The sequence below is a fragment of the Eutrigla gurnardus genome (assembly GCF_963514095.1).
Source record: "Eutrigla gurnardus genome assembly, chromosome: 12".
NCBI lineage: Eukaryota > Metazoa > Chordata > Actinopteri > Perciformes > Triglidae > Eutrigla > Eutrigla gurnardus.
Genome location: NC_139926.1, coordinates 2152762 through 2176979, shown reverse-complemented (window position 1 = coordinate 2176979; position 24218 = coordinate 2152762).

The following is a 24218-nucleotide window of genomic DNA, read 5'->3' as shown; positions in this document are numbered from 1 at the left end:
AAGGCCAATGCCTGGCCCGCCACGTGATGGAGGACATATACCTCCTTTAGATGTGTGTCAGATAGAAAAATCCGACTACATGAGAGAACTAATATCTCTTGTCTCAGCCCTCTCAATACAGGTGCAGAAGGCACAGGAGAAGGATCCCGAAGAGCAGGGGACGATAGTCAAAGTAGGAGACTGGGTCAGGGTCAAGGTTCACAAAAGAAAGTGGACAGACCCCAGGTGGACTGGTCCGTACGAAGTGAAGGAGGTTACTTCACACTCGGTCCAGGTCAAGGGAAAAGCAGGAGCACCCTGGCACCACCTGACACATTGTGCCCCAGCATCATCACCTACTCGCTCACTCCAGGAAGTGAGAATAGATTTGGCCCAAAATGACGACTCCGAGGAGTTTTAGGAGACTCTCCGGAGATCCGTCTGTTGCACCGGAGGAAAGACGGAGGTGGAGATATGCAGACTATCTCCCATGGGGGAAAACGATGTGCACCGTGATCATGGGTGTAACCGGGGTGGCGGTAATACTCCTTCTACTAGGACTCGAACTAATAAACAAAGAGCGAGACAATTCCACCAACATTTACCTAACACGTCCCAAAAGGGAACAAACGAAAACTTTCCAGATCCCCGAAGTCGCGTGCGGTGCTAAAATAGTTTTAAATTATACTGCCGGGGATACCACAATGTTCACATTCGACCTGTGCTCCGTGATAGACTGCGGGGAATCCCAAGCAAGTTGGCGGGGCTACGATGTCTATCTGTGTAATAGTCCACGAATAGTGGAGAGCTGCGAGGCCACTGGGAATGCTTACCAAGGTGGGTTTGGGTTCTCGGTGGATTCACAGCCATTTTGTCCCGAGTGGTATCTAGTAACAAAGTACACTGGGACCTGGTCCGGTTTTACCAGACACACACACAGCGAGTTTTGGGACCACATTTCGTTCCAAAGAGATTTCAGTCCAACCGGCAATCCGCTCACTCTCTCTATCAATAACATTAAGGCAAGCTCCACGGGAAAAAATCGCATATGGATCGCATTAGGAGTAGACGTCACCGGAAAAGACCAGATACGAGGAATACAAGTAAACATATACCCGCCCAAATACGCCCCCACTAGTAAAGGTAGTGCAACGAATACGACCACAGCTAATTCCACTGCCCTAAAGCCGCCCACTACCAGTCCGATAGTGATGACCCAGGATTACACAGAATTAACTCCTTTAGACGTCGTAAAAATGGCTACAGGCTTCGGAGAAAGTAACATTTGGTTAAGGTGGATTACGGATAATGCTAAGCGCCAGAACATGACGGGATGTGTAGCATGCGCGGCTGCGCGTCCTGCCATGTTCGTCGAACCTGCCCCCTTATATCCAGACAAAGACAAAGTAGGTTATGAATGTATGATGAACTTAACCAGAAAAGCCACACCCTCAGGATGCCAATCCCTGGCATCAGTCTTCCCACCCATTGATAATAAAACTAGGGCCGGCTATTTTACCGCCATAAAAGGAAAAGATCCCAGGTATCAGTGTTTCAACTTCGCCAGCAGCAAACCAAAAGTTAATGTGGAAAACATACCCTCCGATTGGTGTAATAGGACAACATCTGGGGATGTGATAGGACCATGGGCCCGAGCGGGACTGTTTTACTATTGTGGAGGGTTGCGTCTCTATTCTCGAGTAGAGGCCGACACCACCATAGGCACCTGCGCCATGGTCAGACTAGGGATGCCCCTTACGTTAATAGGCAGTCGAGTGATAAAAAACCCCTCAGGATCTAACGCCCTCGTCCGGCGAAGAAGAAGACATATACTTGCTAAAAGGGACACAAGCTTGCAAGACCCATTTGGAGGGACCACATACGTGGACGCTATAGGTATCCCTCGAGGCGTGCCAGACGAGTATAAATTGGCCAATCAAGTAGGGGCAGGGTTCGAATCGATCTTTCTCTGGATACTCCCCAATAAAAACGTAGACCGCATTAACTATATCCACTATAATCTTTTGCGCCTCGCTAATGCCACTAGGGATGCAGTAGAAGGGCTGGCGGAGCAGCTCGCACCCACATCGATCATCACTATGCAAAATAGAATGGCGCTAGACATGCTCCTAGCTGAAAAAGGGGGTGTCTGTGCCATGTTCGGAAAACTTTGCTGTACCATAATCCCCAATAACACGGCCCCAGATGGCTCAGTCACTCGAGCATTAGAAAACCTAAGAGCACTCTCCAAAGAAATGCACGAAGCATCAGGGGTCGATGACTCGTTCACCAAATGGATGGAACTAGTGTTTGGAAAATGGAAAGCGGTAATAATATCTTTAGCAGCCTCAATAGCCATCTTCCTGGCCATACTAGTCACCTGTGGGTGCTGCTGCATTCCATGTCTGAGAACCATGGTTTCCAGGATAGTGCAAACTGCACTGACTAAAGAAAAAGACCCACCAAAATATATGATGCCCCTACTAGATAATGAGGAACTTGAGGATGGGAGCCTGAACATGGAAGACGAGGAAGGAGAAGAGTACCTTTAAACAAAATGTTCACACCTAGTTGGTGTGAAAAGGGGGATTTGTGGAGAAAAATGTAAATATATAAGCTAATCACACATGTTTTAAATTACTACACACACATACACAGGCACAGGCGAGAGAGCAGCGGGGGTAGGGGCCAAACAATATACATAGGACACATTCCTTAGCGGAATCCGCACAGGGGGGGAGTATATGATATATGTGCATCTCGACAACATACATACACATACATAGAAGACAGCACCCGGAGGGATGGACCGTATGAGCCAGTGTGGGTGGAGATACCCAGCGCTCCAACCAGGCCGCGGCATGCTAAAATTACGCTCCGCCTGCATCTATAGAATGAGCCAATCAGACTCATGCGGAGTCTCTTGAAATACACTGCGCACTCTGTTGTAAAGCGCCTTTTGAGTGAATTCAACCCTATGTTGAGTTGACTATTAGGTCCGTGCACGTAGAACTGCCGGAATATGTTTTCCTGATATTTGTGCTAATAAAGCGCTGTTATTGATATAACCCATAGACTCTCCTAGTATATTCAAGCTTACTATTTTTTTTCACAACATCTGTTACAAGGTGATTTCAACAGTGCACGTTTGAGAAAAAATTCATTACGTTGGTATCACTACTGTAGTCTAATATTGCCAGATTTCTTCTTACCAATACGTCTCTAACATCTAAATTCAATGTAGGTGCTACAACTGAATGTAAATGTCAGAGATTAAAAAAAAAAAACTGTGTGATCCCTGATAATTTGCCATTGTATCCAGATTGGTTTCCAAGGCATTCGGTAAAGATGTGCTAGAGGATTTCTCAATTTACAAAACCTACTAGTTTCTGCATTTCCTCCGTCGATTTGAGGGACTCCTCCAGGTGTTCAAGCTCCTCGAGGGTTGTAGCCTGGTCATAAACAGTGTCTTCTGTTTGATGGGCAATCTTTAAGTCCTTTAACCCATCACGGATCTCTACAAGCAGCTCCATAACCTTTCTATGAAATCCTAAAAGCATTGAAAGAAAGACAATCATAATTAGAATCATCAACACCTTACCGTAGCAACTTAACACTTGCCAAAAAAAATAAACTGAGCCAGGTCATGATTCTATTTGCATGGGTTCATGACTCTGTGTCAACTGTTGTTCATAGTCATTTATATCATGGTACATATTTTTCTCCGGGGGGCGCCCGTTGCTTGAACGTTGTGGTCAGTTTAGCCGGTTGTGTCCTAACAGCATATTCAGCACTCGTGAGTCATTGAATAGCAGACTTTGTTTTATTTCCTTACAAACCCTGTTCGCCTCTGTTTGTGGTCGAGGCTCCCTCCATAAACCCAGTGTCTCCCCACTCCATCCACGCCCCCCCAACCACCACATGGACCCTCAATCCTCTCACCTCTCCCTGGATGTATGCAAGTAGACTGGAATATCAATTTGCGGAACCGAGTCCAACAAAATGTAACGCTTCAGCTTTAACACTGCCAAATGTTTTCAGGGTGGGGGTCCCCAGTTCAAATGATCTTTTGGTGCGGTCATGGCCTAAATAGGATAAGAACCACTGCTGTAGATGACGTTTCACTGACAAATGTGCACCAGTTGTGTATCAAAATTATCCAGACGTCACAAAGTCTGAAGACATTAGGGCGTGTCTTTTAAACCTACAGTCCTGCACAAACACACTTTTATGCAGTACATTGATAAAGATAAAGGGTCTGAATTTGGGTTTAAGTGATCTGGTTGTGTCTATGAGGGTGTGTGTGTGTACTTACTAGCTTGTGTCATTGGGTATGGGGAGCTTGGTCTTTTTTTAAATGGGGAGCTGATGACTGGTCTTGAGCCTCTTCCTTTTTCTGCGTGATGAGACACACTTGGTGTTGAGCCTCTATTTTTTCCTGTTTGGTGAGACATGCCTTCATGAGAAGGTGAAATTGTATGCTGTTGCTTCTTCTATAGAAATAACCTCCAAAATGTAAAAAAAAAAAAGTTTGTAAACATTGTTTGAACACAGTTAAGTGTTCGTTCTGGTCAAACACATCAAGCAGAACTATTTAATAGAATCATTATATTTCTATGAACTAGCCCAAACTATCAAAAAAGAAACGCCACAATGAAATAGAACTGTACACAAACCTTTTGTTTTCGGTGGACAGGAAGGGGTTTTCCTTGATGTGAAGGGTGCAGTGTCGTCATCTTCCGAACTTGGTGGAGATTGGTGGAGAGGTTGCACTTTCTGTTGAACAGCCGGAAGTATAGGCTCTCCTCTATGTTTTATAGGAGCAGACGCATGTTTTGCCACTGGATTGGAGCTGCACCTTTTCGAATTACCTTGGCTCTCTGGCTCTGGAATATAGTCTGTAAAAAAAAAAGTCATGAAAATCTTATCAAATTATGCTGTTTTTTAAATTCTATATTGTAAAGCTATATAAATGAACTATGATTAACTTAAAAGCTGCTGGCTGTCACCAAATCCTCAAATTTAGAAGTTCTCCTATATTCCTATCAACATCACTCCTGTCACAAGGCAGTTTAACTTACCTTCATCACTGATGGCATGTTCATCATCATCATCATCATCATCATCATCATCATCATCATCATCATCATCATCTTCAAACAAATCAGGTCAAAAATCAGCCCAACTATCAAAAAAGAAAGGCCATAATGAAATAGAACTGTACACAAACCTTTTGTTTTCGGTGGACAGGAAGGGGTTTTCCTTGATGTGAAGGGTGCAGTGTCGTCATCTTCCGAACTTGGTGGAGAGGTTCAAGCAACGTGGTGAATCAGGTGATTCTACCATGTGTTCAGGCTCCACAAAGCTGGCACCACAAGCACCTAATTGAGAGACAAATGTCCAGTGGGAAAGTGAAAAAACTTGAAACATTAAACTAAAACTGTCAGTAGACTTACAATATGCCTGTGTATGATGCTAGCATTAATGATCAAGGAGCAATATGATACACTGTGTTATTGATACTCAGGGCCTGAAATTCATTTTCCAAAAGTGGGGGGAATTCCCCCCCTAAGGGCTTCACATGGGGGGAGGATTTTACTTTGTTGGGGGGGACTAAAGGTCTATATTATATGTTATGCTTCAGATATACAGTAAATGATGCTGCAACTACACAGCAGTTCAAAATTTTATTTGTCACATGCTGAGGTATAATACTCGGTTTGCAAACTCAGTGTTACAGGGTTTTCCCTGGCTTGACAGTTGTACTTTCAGATATTGTCCCTCCTCTATTAAATATGAAACAAGGCTGATAATCACAGGACATGTCTGTTCTGATTATGTAAGTCAGCGGTCCTGACATGTGTGTTTCTCTTCTATAAAACTCATTCTACATCTCGCGATGTCTTTCCACATACGGGCTTCCTTCTCCTTTTAAATGGTGAGTTGGTGCAAGACGCTGCATCTGATCGCCCCCATGGGCGCCAAAATCACCTTAGATAGGCAGGAAAACCCTGTGTTAAAGTCGGGCGGACATGTGCGTTTTCTTCACCTCTAAAGACGGCGCTGCTAAAAAAAAAACTCTGCTCGTTGCAGGAAGGAGCTGTCAGAGGAGCTCTGCTGTTCCTCTCTCTTTAACCTGGTGTTTGGCTGCATATTCATGTAACAAAACACAGAGGAATCAAAACTAGCAAGAGTTAGCTGCTCAGTTTGAATTTGCAGTGACCACTGTTGAAGCTAAGGATAACATAGCATTTCGGTCCGTGTATGACTCCAAATATTATAATTGCGATAGCGAGCCTGTGTTTATAGGTATTGATGGCTGTAAACAGTGAACACCAAACACACTGCCAGCAACAACTTTGCTATGGGTTAGCACGCTGCTAACGTTAGCTGCGAAGCGAACACAATTTTTTCAGTTAGTGAGGACTCGGATTTGTGTCTTCACAAAAAGTGTATAGGATTATTATCATCTAACATTTAAAAAAAGAAAGTGTAACTGTAAAATTGAGTTGCACTAGCCTAAACACAGCTTAACTTCAACCATGTTAGCTTGTTTGGGGATAACTCACCAGAACAGATTTCGTCCTCCTTGGTCGTCGTTTGCCTGCATCATGCGCGCCACGCACAAGTTTCTTCTTCTTCTCATGTGTTTAATGACAGTTTACTACCTATTTCAGGGGGCATTACCGCCACCTACCGAGCCGGATGTAGGACGAGAGATAAGCCAGTGAGGAGGGTGTGTGCAGACCGAGGAGGGTGGCAGTTAGTTTAAATAAAATTGAAACAAAAAAAATTATAATAAACAATTAAATAAAATGACTACTTTACTACTCTACTACTTCCTTCACCTCTACTCTAGATTTTCTAAATTAAACTTAGTGCTCTCCTCTCCTCCCATATGTATTCCATTATCACATGTTGCACAGATTCAGTTACCCCACACTGTTCACATTTCCCATCTGTATCTGAATAAGGTGGATAAGTGTCAGCCTGTATTGGAACTCCCAATATTTGCAACTGTTCTCACTTTTATGTTCTTTGAGCATTTTTTTAAACATCATTTTATACAAATTCCACTTTCTTTGTCAAACTCCCAGACAAACTTCAACAATGAAAATGTTCAGAAATATGATATATTCGAAAAATGTTCCTGAAATAAGTATCTGTAAAATATGTGAGACAGCCATCAACATGTTTTTTTTATTATCAAAAATATAACTGTCACACAGTTTACAGTCATTTCCACCATGTCTTGTGTAGCCTACTTGCACTCCTGGTACAGACTATTACAGTCTGTAATACTTATTCTAAACTGCATATAGTCTTACTGCTAATTTATAGGCTATTACCTTTTAATATAGGCTATTTTATGACCATTGTAACTGCTACAATACAAGAGGTGTTCCCGAACAAAATTTTGTTGTAGCCACTTGTTGCAATGACAATAAAGCTTCTTATATCACTGTTTAAAAAATTCTATGAGAGATTGTATGGATGGTTTGTATGGCAATGACATCAAAGCAAAGAGCAATTTTCAATTTCATCAACAACTCTTGAAGAAAAATCAAGGAGCCTACTGTCTGAATTCTACGTAGTCTATATTTATTTATTTAAAGGTTTAATCATCTGGGACAATGCACATTAATAAAACATTTTAACAAATGTAAACATGCCAGAATTAGCCAAAAGGCTATTTTACATCTGCTGTCCCTGGACTGATGTTAAGAGTAACCCTAAAAGAGAATAAAATGATTTTGTTATCGACATACAAATAATACATTAAAGGATTAGAAAACTAAATCTGAAAAAAGGTTAAAAGGCAGAGAACTAAGCAAAAGTCCATACATACACACACAAGCTAACATAAACTCAGCTCAAACAGCAGTCGCTACAGACAAAACAGAAGCAACGTTAAGCAGCAACACCAACATCGACAAAAAAATTATTACACAAGACACAATAATAAACCAGCAGGTCACAAACAAGCAAAACACAAACACTAAACACATTAAAAGCCATGCACAAAAAGCAACAGTAATACTAGACGATTAATAAACTGACAGACAACATGACGGATGGCATCAGAAAGCACCGACAGGCAGAGCAGAAAATGTGAGGAGAAATTAAGCACTAAAATTTAATGTTGACAGCTTTGACCACTAATTAGCCACTTTTTAAAAAAGTATTTAAAAGAGGCATAGTTTGAAAGATTTCTAATGTGAGTTGGAATGGAGTTCATGAGCAGCCCTGATTGAAAATGCAGACTGGCTAAAAGTACTTTTTCTCAACGGGACAACACAGTCTCCTCTAGCTGCACTCCGTGTAGATGTTGATGCCATTTTTATAAACTGGTTCAATACGGGAGGCTCAAGTCCATGTATGATTTTGTACATAAGACAAGAGTGTGAATATTTAATCAGGTTGATTAAATAGGTTGACTAGACGTTGGATATTGGTTGCTTGCCAACATAACTAAAATCCAACTAAATAACAACGTCAGCTTGGAGTTAGATTTTGACGTTGTTTATGTGTTGTCAATATAACGTTGAAAAAACGTTGGGCTTTGGTCAAAAGACCTACAACTGAATGTCAGAATTCTACATATATTTTACGTAAACTGGTGAAGTTGACTAGACGTTGGATATTGGTTGCTAGCCAACATTACTTAAAAACAACTAAATAACAACGTCAGCTTGACGTTGTTATTTTATGTTGAAATGACGTCAGCTTTAGACGTTATCTCAACGTTAACTTTTAGTTGGTTAACGTTGCAACCCATATCCAACCAAGGACCAACGTTAATACAACGTCCTGTGTCAGCTGGGAGGTCTAGATAATCCATCCATTCATCCATCCATTGTCTACCACTTATCCTGTATTCAGGGTCGCGGGGGGGCTGGAGCCGATCCCAGCTGTCATTGGGTGAAGGCAGGGTACACCCTGGACAGGTCGCCAGTCCATCGCAGGGCCAACATGTAGAGACAAACAACCATTCACTCTCACATTCACACCTACGGGCAATTTAGAGTCATCAATTAACCTATCCCCATCCTGCATGTCTTTGGACTGTGGGAGGAAGCCGGAGAACCTGGAGAGAACCCACGCTAACATGGGGAGAACATGCAAACTCCACACAGAAGGAACCCGGGGCTGACCCGGGAATCAAACCCGGGACCCTCTCGCTGTGAGGCGAAAGTGCTATCAGGTCTAGATAATGAATTTTTTATTTGTTTTGCCCACTCTTGCCATACTGTGTTCTTTATCTTAATTTTTTTTAAACTCTTTATTTACTTTGCTTTTTTGTTTTACATAAACAAGAGCCATTGCACCACAATGCAAGTTAACAAAAGGATAGAAGATGAAAAACAGAATGTAAGTGAGTAAGGAGGAATGAAGAAAAACTTACATTTACATTAACATTTACATTTAGGTCATTTAGCAGACGCTTTTGTCCAAAGCGACTTACAATAAGTACATTTCTCAAAAGAAGGAAACAAAGAAACCACGACGTATCATTATATTGATACGTCGTGGTTGATACATTAGATGCAGTAAGAGCTAAAAATAGAACAAGTGTTAGGTCCTCATCTGAGTAAAGTAGTACTTCAAGAGCAACAGTGCTACGATCTGAGTGCTATAGGTAAGGTTTTTTTTTTTTTTTGCGTGGGGGGGGGGGGGGGTTGTCGAGGGAGGGTGTTAGTGGGTCATGCTATGTAGAGTTGAGGTGAAGTCTGAACAGGTGAGTCTTGAGCCTTTTTCGGAAGAAGGCAAATGACTCTGCTGTCCTGACATTGGTCGGGAGTTCGTTCCACCACTGAGGCACCAGAACAGAGAAGAGTCTGGACTTTGCTGAGCGACATTTGTTTGATTTCAGCGATGGTGGTACCAGCCGGCCAGCTGAAGTAGAGGAGCGAAGTGCTCGCTTCGGGGCATGAGGTTTGACCAGTGTTTGAAGGTAGACAGGTGCCGTTCCATTGATGGCCCTGAAGGCCAGTGTCATCGTCTTGAATTGGATGCGTGCTGCAACAGGGAGCCAGTGGAGGTCACGGAGGAGGGGGGTCACGTGGGAGAATTTGGGTAGATTGAAGATAAGGCGTGCTGCAGCGTTCTGGATAGGCTGCAATTGGTTTAATCGCATAGGCCGGGAGTCCGGCCAGGAGAGAGTTGCAGTAGTCAAGGCGGGAGATGACCAGTGCTTGGACCAAGAGCTGCGTTGCATCCTTTGTGAGGAAGGTCCGAATCCTGCGGATATTGTAGAGGGCAAATCTGCAGGATCGGGCCACAGCAGTGATTTTGGGGGTGCAGGATAGTTGGTCATCGAGGATTACACCCAGGTTCCTCGCAGTTGAGGAAGGAAATACTGTGATGCCCTCAACAGTGACCGACAGGTCCATGCGAGGGCAGTCTTTCCCTGGGATGAAGAGGAGTTCGGTTTTATTCAGGTTAAGCTTGAGGTGATGTGCAGTTGTCCAGACAGAGATGTCAGCCAGACAGTCCGAGATGCGAGTTGCAATGTGAGCGTCAGAGGACGGGGGAAAAGAGAGGAACAGCTGGGTGTCATCAGCGTAGCAATGGTAGGAGAATCCATGCGATGTGATAACAGAACCTAGTGATCTGGTGTATAGTGAGAACAGAAGCGGTCCTAATACTGAGCCTTGAGGGACACCCGTGTCCAGAGAGCAGGGTTTGGACATAGAGCCATTCCATGTGACCTGAAAGGTGCGGTTTGTCAGGTATGATGTAAACCAGGTGAGAGCAGAGTCGGTTATGCCAAGTTCAGCCAGAGTGGAGAGGAGAATTTGGTGGTTGACTGTGTCGAATGCAGCAGATAGGTCAAGGAGAATGAGAACGGAGGAGTTGGATGATGTTTTGGCGTCTCGCAGGGACTCGGTCACCATGAGGAGGGCCGTCTCAGTGGAGTGGGCAGTCCTGAATCCTGATTGGTTAGGGTCTAGGAGGTTCTTCCGCAAGAGATAGGATGACAGTTGGTTGTAGGCAGCACGTTCCAAGGTTTTAGAGAGGAATGAAAGAAGAGATACAGGTCTGTAGCTTTGGATGTCAGTAGCGTCAAGGGTGGGTTTTTTCAGGAGAGGCTTCACGATAGCGGTCTTAAAATCCACTGGAATGACACCTGAGGTGAGGGAGGAGTTGATCAGGGTGGTGAGGAATGGCAAGATGTCGTGTGAGATGTCCTGGAGAAGAGAGGAGGGAATCGGGTCAAGGGAGCAGGTGGTGGCACGGTTAGATGTAACAAGTGCGTGAACGTCTTCAGAAGTGAGGGGGCTAAAGCTGGTAAGACCATCCGAGTTGAGAGTTGGGGGAGATGTCTTCTGGGAGGGAATAGGCGTGAATGAGGAGCTGATGTCATTTACTTTCTTGGTAAAGTAAGTTGCAAAGTCATCGGCAGTAAGGGAGGAGGGAGGGAGAGGGGTAGGAGGGGTGAGGAGGGAAGAGAACATGGAGAAGAGTTTCCTGGGGTTGGAGGCAGAAGAGTTGATCTTTGCCAGGTAGAAGGCAGATTTAGCTGCCGAAACAGTTGAGGTGAAGTCAGAGAGGAGGAGGTGGTAGTGAGCAAGGTCCTCGTGCTGTCCCGATTTCTTCCATTTTCTCTCTGACGCTCGCAACAATGCTCTGTTGGTTCGCAGAGGTTCAGACAGCCAGGGAGGGGGGGGGAGATGATCGCGCCGGTCGTGAGATTGGGGGACAGAGAGTGTCCAAAGAAGAGGCGAGTGAGGACATCAGGATAGAGGAGGCTTCCTCAGTAGGCATTAAGGAGAACTGTTCCGAGGATGGGAGCGAGGAGATAACAGTTGAGGAGAGAGCGGAGGGAGTGAGGGATTTCAGGTTGCGGCGGCTGGTGACCATTCGAGGAGTAGAGGGGAGGGATGAGGTGGGCTTCATGGGGAGGGAGAAAGTCACAAAGTGGTGGTCGGACTCGGTGAGCGGGGTAACAGAGAGTGCCGAGATGCCACAGGATCTTGTGAAGACAAGGTCAAGTTGGTTCCCGGCCCGGTGAGTTGGTGGAGAGGGGGAGAGTGTGAGGTCAAATGCGGAAAAGAAGTCAATGAATTCAGATGAATGCAGCTTTCCCGGGTGGATGTTGAAGTCACCGAGGACGACGAGCGGTGTGCCATCATCAGGGGAGCAGCTCAGGAGGGCATCCATCTCATCCAAAAAGTCACCAAGAGGACCGGGTGGACGATAGATCACTATGATGTTGAGTTTGAAAGGAATGGTGACAGAGACGGCGTGAAATTCAAGCGTAGATCGGGGTAGGTGGTCGAGAGGAAGGACCTGGTAGGACCATGTGGGTGAGATGAGGAGCCCAGTTCCTCCTCCTCGCCCTGTTCGTCTTGGGGAGTGTGAAAACGAGTAGGCAGTTGAAAGGGCAGCTGGAGTGGCAGTGTTTTCTGGGGTGATCCAAGTCTCTGTGAGAGCCAGGAAGTGGAGAGTCTGCAGGGAGGCATAGGCTGAGATGGTGTCCGCCTTCTTGACTGCAGACTGGCAGTTCCACAGCCCCCCTAGTACCTCAAGTTCCTTACCGGTGGAGATTGGTGGGTAGCAGAGATTGGATGGGTTACAGCCTCGAATGAAGGGACTTCGGTAAAATCTTCTCCAGTGCGATGTCCTGACTGGGATAAGACACATGGCTGCGAGGAAGGGGGGGGGGTTGAGATGTTATACCTATCTCAATGGGCTTCCTCGATGGACTCCCACAGATAGACTCCCTGTGTCTTTGTTCAGTTGTCTTGACTCCCACAGATAGACTCCCTGTGTCTTTGTTCAGTTGTCTTGACTCCCACAGATAGACTCCCTGTGTCTTTGTTCAGTTGTCTTGACTCCCACAGATAGACTCCCTGTGTCTTTGTTCAGTTGTCTTGACTCCCACAGATAGACTCCCTGTGTCTTTGTTCAGTTGTCTTGACTCCCACAGATAGACTCCCTGTGTCTTTGTTCAGTTGTCTTGACTCCCACAGATAGACTCCCTGTGTCTTTGTTCAGTTGTCTTGACTCCCACAGATAGACTCCCTGTGTCTTTGTTCAGTTGTCTTGACTCCCACAGATAGACTCCCTGTGTCTTTGTTCAGTTGTCTTGACTCCCACAGATAGACTCCCTGTGTCTTTGTTCAGTTGTCTTGACTCCCACAGATAGACTCCCTGTGTCTTTGTTCAGTTGTCTTGACTCCCACAGATAGACTCCCTGTGTCTTTGTTCAGTTGTCTTGACTCCCACAGATAGACTCCCTGTGTCTTTGTTCAGTTGTCTTGACTCCCACAGATAGACTCCCTGTGTCTTTGTTCAGTTGTCTTGACTCCCACAGATAGACTCCCTGTGTCTTTGTTCAGTTGTCTTGACTCCCACAGATAGACTCCCTGTGTCTTTGTTCAGTTGTCTTGACTCCCACAGATAGATTCCCTGTGTCTTTGTTCAGTTGTCTTCGTTCTGATGGCCCGACGCTGCAGCTGACGCTAAGTGCTCAATTTACCGCAAGTACTGACTGTGGCTCCTCCTTCCCTCTAATCAAGTCTATTCACTACAGGTGAGCTGGCTCAAACAAGCCGATTGCTCACTTACCATAGACAGCTTCACAAGAAGTTCAACAACAAGCTATCAATACTAGACTAAATGTTACCACTAGCTTTACACACACAATGCCTAAACCCAAATCTACAATTAGTTTCTGACTTACCAACAAGAGACAAAAAACTTAAAAAAAAAAAACTTAAAAAAAAAAAAACAAGTAGAGGTGGGGGACACCACTCTGGTTGCAGCTTTTATCACTGTCCATTAAGTCTGCTGCATATTAGACTCTTCTTTTTTCATATACACAAACCATTTCTGCCACCTTTGGTCCAAGGTCCCTGCTTTCATTCTGAGACAGTAAGTCAGTCTTTCCATCAAGTAAATCTCCACAACAATATTCAGCCACTGCCCTGGACTTGGAGGGTCACTTTTCAACCAGTTTCTTGTTATGGCCTTTTTACATGCCAAGATCAATATTTTGAAAAGGTACAGGTCCTTCTTTTGAATACTGCCTTCTGGAAACAAACCCAAATACAGAGTCCGGGGGTCTCTGGGTATCCTGTAAGAAAAAATCTTTTCCAGAATCTGAACCACTTTGACCCAGAACTCCTGCAATTTTACACATGACCAAAAAACATGCGTGTGATTGGCATTCATCTGCCCACATTTTCTCCAATATTGCTGCTGTTCACCTATTTGTTTATTTTTGATGTGTGGTGTGATGAAAAATCGAATTAAATTCTTCCATCCAAACTCCCTCCATCTTTTTGAGCTGGTGGAGGTTTGTTGAGTTCTGCACATAGAATGCCAATCAGACTCAGTCAGTTCAATATTCAGTTCTCGTTCCCATTTTGATTTCACATACAGTGAGTTCCTTCCATTTTGTTTTTGTAGACCTCTATACAGCTTAGAGACAATCTTAACAGGCATACGTTTATATGCATTAGTAAATACTTCAATCACTTTGTTTTCTTCTGTAGAAACTCCTCTTTTGATTTCTGTCTCATAGAAATGTCTTAGCTGTAAGTATCTAAACAGGTCACTATTTTCTAAACCAAATTCTCTTTTGAGTTTTTCAAAAGTTTTGAAAGTTTTCCCCTCCAAGAGTGTACACATCGCTGTAATCCCCTTTTCTCTCCACCTTGCAAATGTAGTGTCAGTTACAGCGGGCCTAAACAGAGATGTTTGAGAAGGCCAAGTTAAAAGTTTACTGTCTCCTTCTAATTTATATTTTTTAACTATCTCATACCAATTTTTAAAAGCATTCTCCAAGATTAGGTTTTCTCCCTTGTAGTCTGTGTGTTGAATTCCCCCTAACCTGGTTTGAGGTGGAGAATTAACCAAGTTCAGTTCAATGTGCTTCCACCTTGCTTGATATTCGGGAGAGCACCAATAGACAAAGTATCTCATCTGGGCAGCATAATAGTATTCCTTTAGATTTGGTACTGCAAGGCCTCCATGTTCTTTGTCAATTTGAAGTGTTTTAAATCTTACCCGTGGTCTTGCTCCAGCCCAGATAAACCGTGATAACTGTTTGTCCCACATTGAAAACTGTGAATCGGGGATTCTGACAGGTAAGGATAAAAAGAGGTACAGTAACCTTGGCAACAGGTTCATTTTCACTGCCTCGATCCTTGAACTAAAGTCTAACCCCAATGTGGACCATTTTTTAGTGTCTTCCTGTATCTTGTCATTTATTATTTTGTAGTTTATTTCATATATTTTATCGAGTTTATGACTAACAATTAACACTCCTAAGTATTTTATTGATGTTGCTTCCCACTTCACTTTATATTTCAGCCTAATATCTTTACTTGGTGTATAATTAAAAGAGAGTATTTGTGTCTTAGCTATGTTCAATTTATAACCAGACTTTTGACCAAACTCATCTAGAGTCACCATGAGTTTAGGGAGTGTTGAATTGGGATCTTGGAGATAGACAATAATGTCATCCGCAAAGAGTCCTATTACATGGTCCTCATTTGCTATGCTGATTCCTCTCAGTTCTTTATTTTGTCTTATACTCTGTGCTAGGGGCTCTATAAATATTGCAAAAAGTGCGGGGCTAAGACAGCAGCCCTGGCGGGTGCCTCTGTGTAGCTTAAAGCTGCCTGTCAGATGGCCATTGATTTTTATTCTAGCAGTTGGGTCCCTATAAAAAGCCTGCATGCACCAGACAAATTGACCATTAAAGCCCAGCCTCTCTAGCACTCGAAACAGAAAGGGCCAGGAGACCCTATCAAAGGCCTTTTCTGCGTCTAAACTGGCCAGTACTGCACTTAGATGTTTTTTATCAATCTGTTCTATGATGTGTAAAGTTCGTCTGATGTTGTCTTGAGTTTGACGTCCTTTTATAAACCCAGTCTGATCCTCACTAATTAAGTCAGGCAGGAGATGCTCAATTCTTTTAGAGATAATAGACGTGAACAACTTATAATCTACATTCAAAATAGAAATTGGACGATATGATTCGCAATTTTCTTTGTTTTTCCCTTCTTTCGGAATAGCTGATATCACTGCCTCTTTCCATGATGGTGGTATCACAGCTTTTTTTAGAGTCCAATTAAATGAATCTAACATAACAGGAGCAAGGTCCTCTTTAAAGATCTTGTACCATTCATTCGGGAAACCATCACTTCCAGGGCATTTATTTGCTTTCAGTTTACTGATAGCCATGTCCAATTCTTTTTTTGTGATGGGAACAATTAATTCATAGTTTTGAAGTTTTCCTATGGAGGGGAGGTCTAACGATGACAAATATTGTATAACATTTTCTTCATCTACAGTTTTGGGCTGCGAATATAGAGCTTCATAGTAATCTTGAAAAATGTTATGGATTTCATCCGGTTCATAAGTTATTCTATTAGTTATGGTGTTACGTGTCCCTCCTGTTCCTGTTCTATTATCTGTTAACTGTGCCCAGGTGTAGGTCCTGAGTGGGAGGCGGGGCCTCCCCTATAAAAACCCTACACACCTGCCATGGCGGCGACTTCTCACCGAGAGATTTGCTGGACGCGTTCGCCTTGTTAGCTGCCGGTTCACCCGAGTCCATTCCCCTCTCGTTGCCGTTACCAGCGCTATTTGTATTTTTCGGCATAATTGTTTGCCTGTTTCGTTATACGACCATTTTTCTGTTAATAAATCCCCCTAGATTTTGAGCCCTTTGTGTTGTCCTCTTATGTTCGGTTTTCAGCCGTAACATAATTGGGAGCTCGTCCGTTCTTTAATTGGACCATTTTTATTAAGGCTATTTTTGGGCGTTTGGCGAGGCATTTTTTCAAGAAGATCCAACGACGTTTGCAGGTTTTGGCAATTCTGTTTTTGCATACACCCTTAGTTAGATAGTCTGTTTGTTTTCTGCTTTACTTTTGGGTGGTAGCCCTATTTAGCACGCCCGGGTTTGATGATTGATCGATCATGGTCTTTTGTTGAGCGGACGGGCCTGCACGCTAGGTATCGGAACCACCTGAAGACTTTAGACAGTGAGGTAGTTAGGGCTGTTTTGTTTTGCTTTACCCCTTTTTGAAGTTACCAATTATCTACTGGGTGTGGAAGCTTTCTAATTGCCGTTTTATAATACAAGTCGTTTTTTTTAGAAGTTCTATGAACTTTGTTTGAATTGCACAATTGAAGACGTGGGCCGATATTTGGTGTCTTGCCAGCCTAGTACTGGTGTTTCGTGCCTATTTTTTAGGTGAACCTGTGGTTATATTTTGTGTGACCACTTTTTGAATTTTGAAACTGATATTCGTTTTGTAGCCTTTGAATCAGTTTTTCAAAATTGATATTCGATTTTCTAATAATATTTAGTTATCGAATCTTATTTAATTTAATGACATTTGGCGTATCAAAATGTCATTGTTAGATGACTTCATTGCATCGCCATCTGTGGAGATTCTTTCTCAGTGTACGAAAGCTCAGTTATTGGAGTTATCAGAGAAGTACCAGGTACCTCTGTCGAACGCTGTGAAACGTTTAAGGGACACAACCTTAGTTGCTTTAATTGAAGGTCTGGTCGCGCAGGAACTCTTGCCCGAAACGGCAGCTGATGCAAAGCCACCGCAGAGTAGCACTAAGGAGCTTGAGCTCCAAATTCGTTTACAGGAGCTCACCTTACGTGAAAAGGAGCTTGAGCATGAGCATGAAAAATTGCGTGTTTCAGCTCGACAAGAAGAGCTGAAAAACACCTTAGAATTAAAACGAATGGAATATGAATCTAGAAGGTGAAGTCGGGTACCATTTTAATGTACCGACTGACTTGAAACTCATCACGTGGCACCGCTTGACTCCACCTTCTAGATTCATATTCCATTCGTTTTAATTCTAAGGTGTTTTTCAGCTCTTCTTGACTCCACCTTCTAGATTCATATTCCATTCGTTTTAATTCTAAGGTGTTTTTCAGCTCGACAAGAAGAGCTGAAAAACACCTTAGAATTAAAACGAATGGAATATGAATCTAGAAGGTGGAGTCAAGCGGTGCCACGTGATGAGTTTCAAGTCAGTCGGTACATTAAAATGGTACCCGACTTCACTGGTAAAGAGGTGGAGAAATATTTCCCTCATTTCGAAAGGGTTGCAATAACTTTAGATTGGCCTAAGCAATATTGGACGCTCCTACTGCAGTGTGTGCTGAAAGGCAGAGCTCAGGAGGTTTACTCTGTCCTTCCTCTTGAGGATAGTGCGGATTATGATAAAGTAAAAGCTGCAATCTTAGATGCCTATCAATTAGTACCAGAGGCATACAGACAGAAATTCCGTCATTATAAGAGAACCGAGAGACAGACTTATGTGGAATTTGCTGCAGAGAAGACAACTTTATTTGATAGATGGTGCCAGTCAGAAGGGGTTAATTCCATGGGCAAACTCAAGGAGTTAATCCTAGTTGAGGACTTTCGGAACTGTTTACCTGATAATGTGTCTATTTATGTTGCCGAGCAGAAAGCGGAGACGATCTCACAAGCGGCCTGTCTCGCGGATCAATATGCGTTAACCCATCGTGTGTATAAGGATCGAAATCGTGGTAAGAGCCAATCTCCTGCATTTAATTCTTTTTACAAAACAAGGCCATTCGATTCGAGAATTCAGAGTCCATCTGATTCAAAGAGTCCAAGTGTTCCAGTCGAAGCGGAGCAGAGATTTTGCAACTATTGCAAAAACTCCGGGCATCTTAAATCCGAATGTTTTAAACTAAAAAGGAGGCAGGAAAAATCGGTTGGCTTAGTCGCAACAGCAAGGCAAGATAGTCTCTCTCTTAAACCCGTCGGCACTGCACTCGTGAAGGCTCCGTCTACCTACGAGCCTTTCCTCACTGATGGGATTATATCAGTCGCTGATGGTCATTCTGCGCCTGTGCGCATTTTACGCGATACGGGTGCGGCCCAAAGCTTCATTTTACGGGACCTCTTGCCGTTGTCTGAGGAAACTGCCACTGGCAGTAGTGTTCTTGTCCAAGGGATTGAGATGAGGATCATGAAGGTGCCTCTTCATCGCGTGCGCCTGAAGTCCGATTTAGTCTGTGGCGACGTAGTTGTGGGGGTAAGATCCTCATTTCCCATTCCTTCGGTGAACTTTATACTGGGCAACGACATTGCAGGCTCGAAAGTGTGGAGTCAAGGTGAAGTACTGCCTGAAGTGATTGCTGCACCACCCGCGCCAGTGGGCATAGATGATTGTGCACAAAAGTTCCCAGATGTGTTTCCTGCCAGTGCGGTCACACGCGCGCAGCGTAAAAAGTTACAATCAGTTTCTCCCGTTGACATTGACTTAAGTGACAGCTTTCTAGCCCAGCCTGAAAAGTGTGACAGACTTTTTGAGAAGCTAGAGCAGTCTGTTCCTAAAGTTAAAATCATTCAAAATGACACTGCTAATATTTCATTGTCACGTGATAAATTGATATTGTTGCAAAAGTCTGATGCCACTCTTGTACCTTGTCACCAGGCTGCGCTATCGAATCCTAAAGGTGCGTCGGGGCCGTGCGCATTCTTCATTAAGGACGGTGTTCTAATGAGAATGTGGAGACCGCGCCTTGACGAAGACTGGGGCACGGTGTATCAAATTGTGATTCCAACTGAGTATAGGACCAAGATTCTCAGTGTTGCGCATGATGGTCTAGCCGGTCACATGGGCGTGACAAAAACATATAATCGGATACTCCAACACTTCTTTTGGCCAGGTTTGAAGCGTGACGTTGCCGGGTATTGTAAATCGTGCCACATCTGTCAGGTGAGTGGCAAGCCGAACCAGGCAATTCCACCTGCACCCTTGCAACCAATACCTGCCATCGGTGATCCTTTTGAACATGTAATAATTGATTGTGTGGGTCCGCTACCGCGGTCGCGGAGCGGCTACCAATATTTATTAACTGTAATGTGCACTGCCACTCGTTTCCCGGAGGCTATTCCTCTAAGGAAAATTACTACACGATCCGTGACTAGGGCTTTATTAAAGTTCTTTGCATTCGTTGGTCTGCCAAGGGTCATTCAAAGTGATAGAGGAACGAATTTCACTGCGAAAATGTTTTCACTAGTGATGAAGTCGCTCCACATTAAACATCGCACTTCTAGCGCTTTCCACCCGGAGTCCCAGGGCGCTTTAGAACGTTATCACCAATCGTTCAAGTCCATGTTGCGGGCCTCTAGCCTTGAAGTCGGTGGAGATTGGGAGGAGGCTGTGCCTTGGCTGCTTTTCGCATCGCGGGAAGTAGTGCAAGAGTCACTGGGATTCAGTCCCGCTGAATTATTGTTTTCCCATAACGTGCGCACTCCGTTAGCGGTATTAAAGGAACAGTGGTTGAGTGCACCTAGCTCTCGTAGTGTTGTTAAATTTGTTAATGACTTTCGTTCCAGGCTACACAGAGCTCGTGAACTCGCCCGGCAGAACCTCCAGGAGGCGCAATCTAAAATGAAAACCTCGTTCTCGTTCGTTCGTGTCTGGTGACAAGGTACTTGTGCTGCTCCCTGTGCCTGGCGCTGTATTTCAGGCCAGATACAGTGGGCCGTATACAATAAAAGAGAAGTTGTCGGACATCGATTATGTACTGTCCACTCCAGACAGGCGACAGCCCACTCGGGTGTGCCATATCAATATGCTTAAGCCATTTTTCGGTCGTGAGTCACCCAGCCAGTCTGTGTCCGACGACTCGGCCACTCTGCTCGCTGCGCTGACCGCGAACGAAGACAGCGTTGCGGCCCCCTCACGGTCGATTATCATGGGTCGCTTGGAAAACTCCGGAATGTTGGCTGTCCTTGAGGAACAGCTACCGCATTTAACCGACACACAAAAGAATGACATGGTTGCTTTGATTCGTGATTTTCCCGAGCTAACAGGAGATGTCCCAACAGTAACCTCAGTGTTAAAACATGACATTGATGTCGGGACATCCGCTCCTATTAAACAGCATCCGTACAGGGTTAATCCGGCGAAACGTAACCTGTTAAAAAAAGAAGTTGATTACATGCTCTCCAATAATATCGCTGAACACAGCTCGAGTCCATGGAGTTCTCCTTGTCTTTTAGTTCTTAAAAGTGATGAATCACACCGCTTTTGCACTGATTACAGGCGCGTCAATGCTGTAACCATTCCTGACAGTTATCCACTGCCGCGAATGGACGACTGTGTTGACCGTGTTGGCTCCGCGAGGTTCGTCACTAAGCTGGACCTCCTAAAAGGTTACTGGCAGGTTCAACTGACGGACTGAGCTAAGAAGATCTCTGCTTTTGTCACTCCTGACTCGTTCCTGCAATACAAAGTCATGGCATTTGGGATGCGTAACGCACCAGCTTGCTTCCAAAGGCTGGTGAACATCATAACGCAGGGCATGACAGAGTGTGCAGCATATTTGGACGATCTGATTCTATACAGCGAATCGTGGTCTGTTCATCTCCAGCAGCTTAGGGAGCTTTTCTGTCGACTGTCCAAAGCGAACCTCACCCTCAATCTCGCGAAATGTGAGTTCGGCAAAGCCACCGTTAAGTACTTGGGTCGGGTTGTTGGTAATGGCCATGTATTTCCCGTGATGGCCAAGGTAGCAGCCGTCCAAGGCTACCCAGTGCCTGTTAACCGTCACGAGCTGCAACGTTTTCTTGGGATGGTCGGGTATTATTGTGACTTTTGCGTTAACTTCTCGTCTGTTGTGGCTCCTCTCACTGACATACTGAGTCCCAAAGTGGATTATGTGTGGTCTGAGGCATGTCAGAAAGCCTTCGAGAACGTTAAAGGTCTTCTGCTCTCTACCCCTGTTCTCGCCGCTCCCGATTACAATAGCCCTTTTAGTTTGGCCGTGGACGCGAGCGACGTCGGGGCGGGAGCTGTCCTTTTACAGCGCGGCGCTGATGACCTCGACCACCCTGTATCGTACTTTTCCAAAAAGTTCAGCAGTGCCCAACGAAATTATTCCACCATTGAGAAAGAGACCCTGTCTCTGGTCTTAGCACTTCAACATTTTGAAGTTTACTTGGGTGGGTCGTCTCATCCCATCTTGGTCTACACTGACCACGACCCACTCAAGTTTCTCAACCGCATGTACAATTCAAACCAACGGCTCATGTGGTGGAGTTTAATTTTGCAGCCGTTTTTTCTTCAAATTGTCCACGTCCGTGGAAAAGATAACGTACTGGCTGACGCGTTATCTAGATGTAGTAATTAACAGCGGCAACGTTAAATTTCAGTTCCGTTACTCTTGTTGAGAGAATCTTAGTTTAACCCTTACATTTGACGCGCTGTTAAACATTAAATAGATAAGACTATTTAAACCTTGTAAGTATAGTATGCACTATGCATTCCTGCTTTATTTTTTTTTCTTAGCTTGAGACTTCAAATTTTTTTCGTAACTGATAACATGTCTCGCAGGCAGTGGCCTGCAGTTTGAGTTAAATTGAATAGCCTACTCGTTAAAATAAATTAATTGAAAAGTAGGTATTGGCACAAGTATGAATGCATCACGATTAAAGTGGAGCCTAGTTGCAAGTGCAACTCAGTTAAGTATTGTTGGCTTTATTTTTTTTGTGTTTACGGTTAAAGTGGAGCCTAGTTGCAAGTGCAACTCAGTTAAGTATTGTGGGCCGATATTTGGTGTTTTTGAATGGTGCTACTACATAGATTTAGTGAAAAGTGATGACCTGTGCCGTGCTCTTCCCCATGGGCACAGTGCACAGTATATATATATATATATATATATATACATATATATATTTTTTTTTTTTGACATCTGTTTAATTATGAAGTCTTTAAAAAGTTGTTGTTGATGTTGTACGTGATCGTACCGTAAATGGCGACAAGTCACCATCTTAAGGGGGGGAGTGTTACGTGTCCCTCCTGTTCCTGTTCTATTATCTGTTAACTGTGCCCAGGTGTAGGTCCTGAGTGGGAGGCGGGGCCTCCCCTATAAAAACCCTACACACCTGCCATGGCGGCGACTTCTCACCGAGAGATTTGCTGGACGCGTTCGCCTTGTTACCTGCCGGTTCACCCGAGTCCATTCCCCTCTCGTTGCCGTTACCAGCGCTATTTGTATTTTTCGGCATAATTGTTTGCCTGTTTCGTTATACGACCATTTTTCTGTTAATAAATCCCCCTAGATTTTGAGCCCTTTGTGTTGTCCTCTTATGTTCGGTTTTCAGCCGTAACATATGGGATCTCTAATTTTATGTACCGTATGTTTCATTTGTTGAGCCCTAAGGCGTTTTGCTAGAATTTTAGTTGCTTTTGGGCCTGATTCGTAAAAGCTTTGCTTAGTGAATCTCAATTTCTTTTCCAATTCGTCATTCAGAATATTATTTATTTGAACTTTTAACTCTTTAATCAGTTTTTTTAACCCTTCGTCCTCATCTTTTGGTTGTTGCTTCTCTAGTTTTCTCAAAGTTTTCTCTAGTTCATCATATTTTGACCTCATCAATTTTTTTAGATATGATGTTCTTGAAATGAGTTTCCCTCTCATTATTGCCTTGATTGTGTCCCATAAAATGGTCGGGTCCACTTGGTCAGTCATATTATCTTTTATCCATCCATCCATCCATTTTCTACCACTTATCCTGTATTTTAGGGTCACGGGGGGGCTGGAGCCAATCCCAGCTGTCATTGGGCGAAGGCAGGGTACACTCTGGACAGGACGCCAGTCTATCGCAGGGCCGACATGTAGAGACAGACATATTATCTTTTATAGATTCGCTAATTTCTCTTTTAATCTCCTTAACAACGGTTTACTTGTTTAGAACACTGATATTTAGTCTCCACAGCGTACACTTCTGTCTGTCGTTCAGATGTATCTTTAAATGAATTACATTGTGGTCTGATATATCCGCTGTTCCTATGGAACATTCCCTCACCCTGTGTCTATCTGTAATATTCATCAAAAAGAAGTCTATTCTGGAGTGGACCCGGTGAGTAGCTGAGTAGTGGGTATAATCTTTTTCGGATGCATGCAGGTTCCTCCAGACATCAAACATACCTGTTTCTCGAATTAGCAAGTTGAGATCTCTTGATTTAAGACATTTATGTCTTTTTATACTTGTTGTGTCTATAGAGTGGTTCAGGACCGTGCTCCAGTCCCCAGCGCAGACTAATACTCCTTCACTTTCAGATGTTAATATGTGAAACAGGGACTTAAAGAATTTTCTATCGCTCTCTGGAGGGGCGTATATATTAGCAAATGTGACAAGGATGTTATCAATCCTTCCTTTAATGATTATATATCTACCCTGCGTATCACTTTTTTCCAT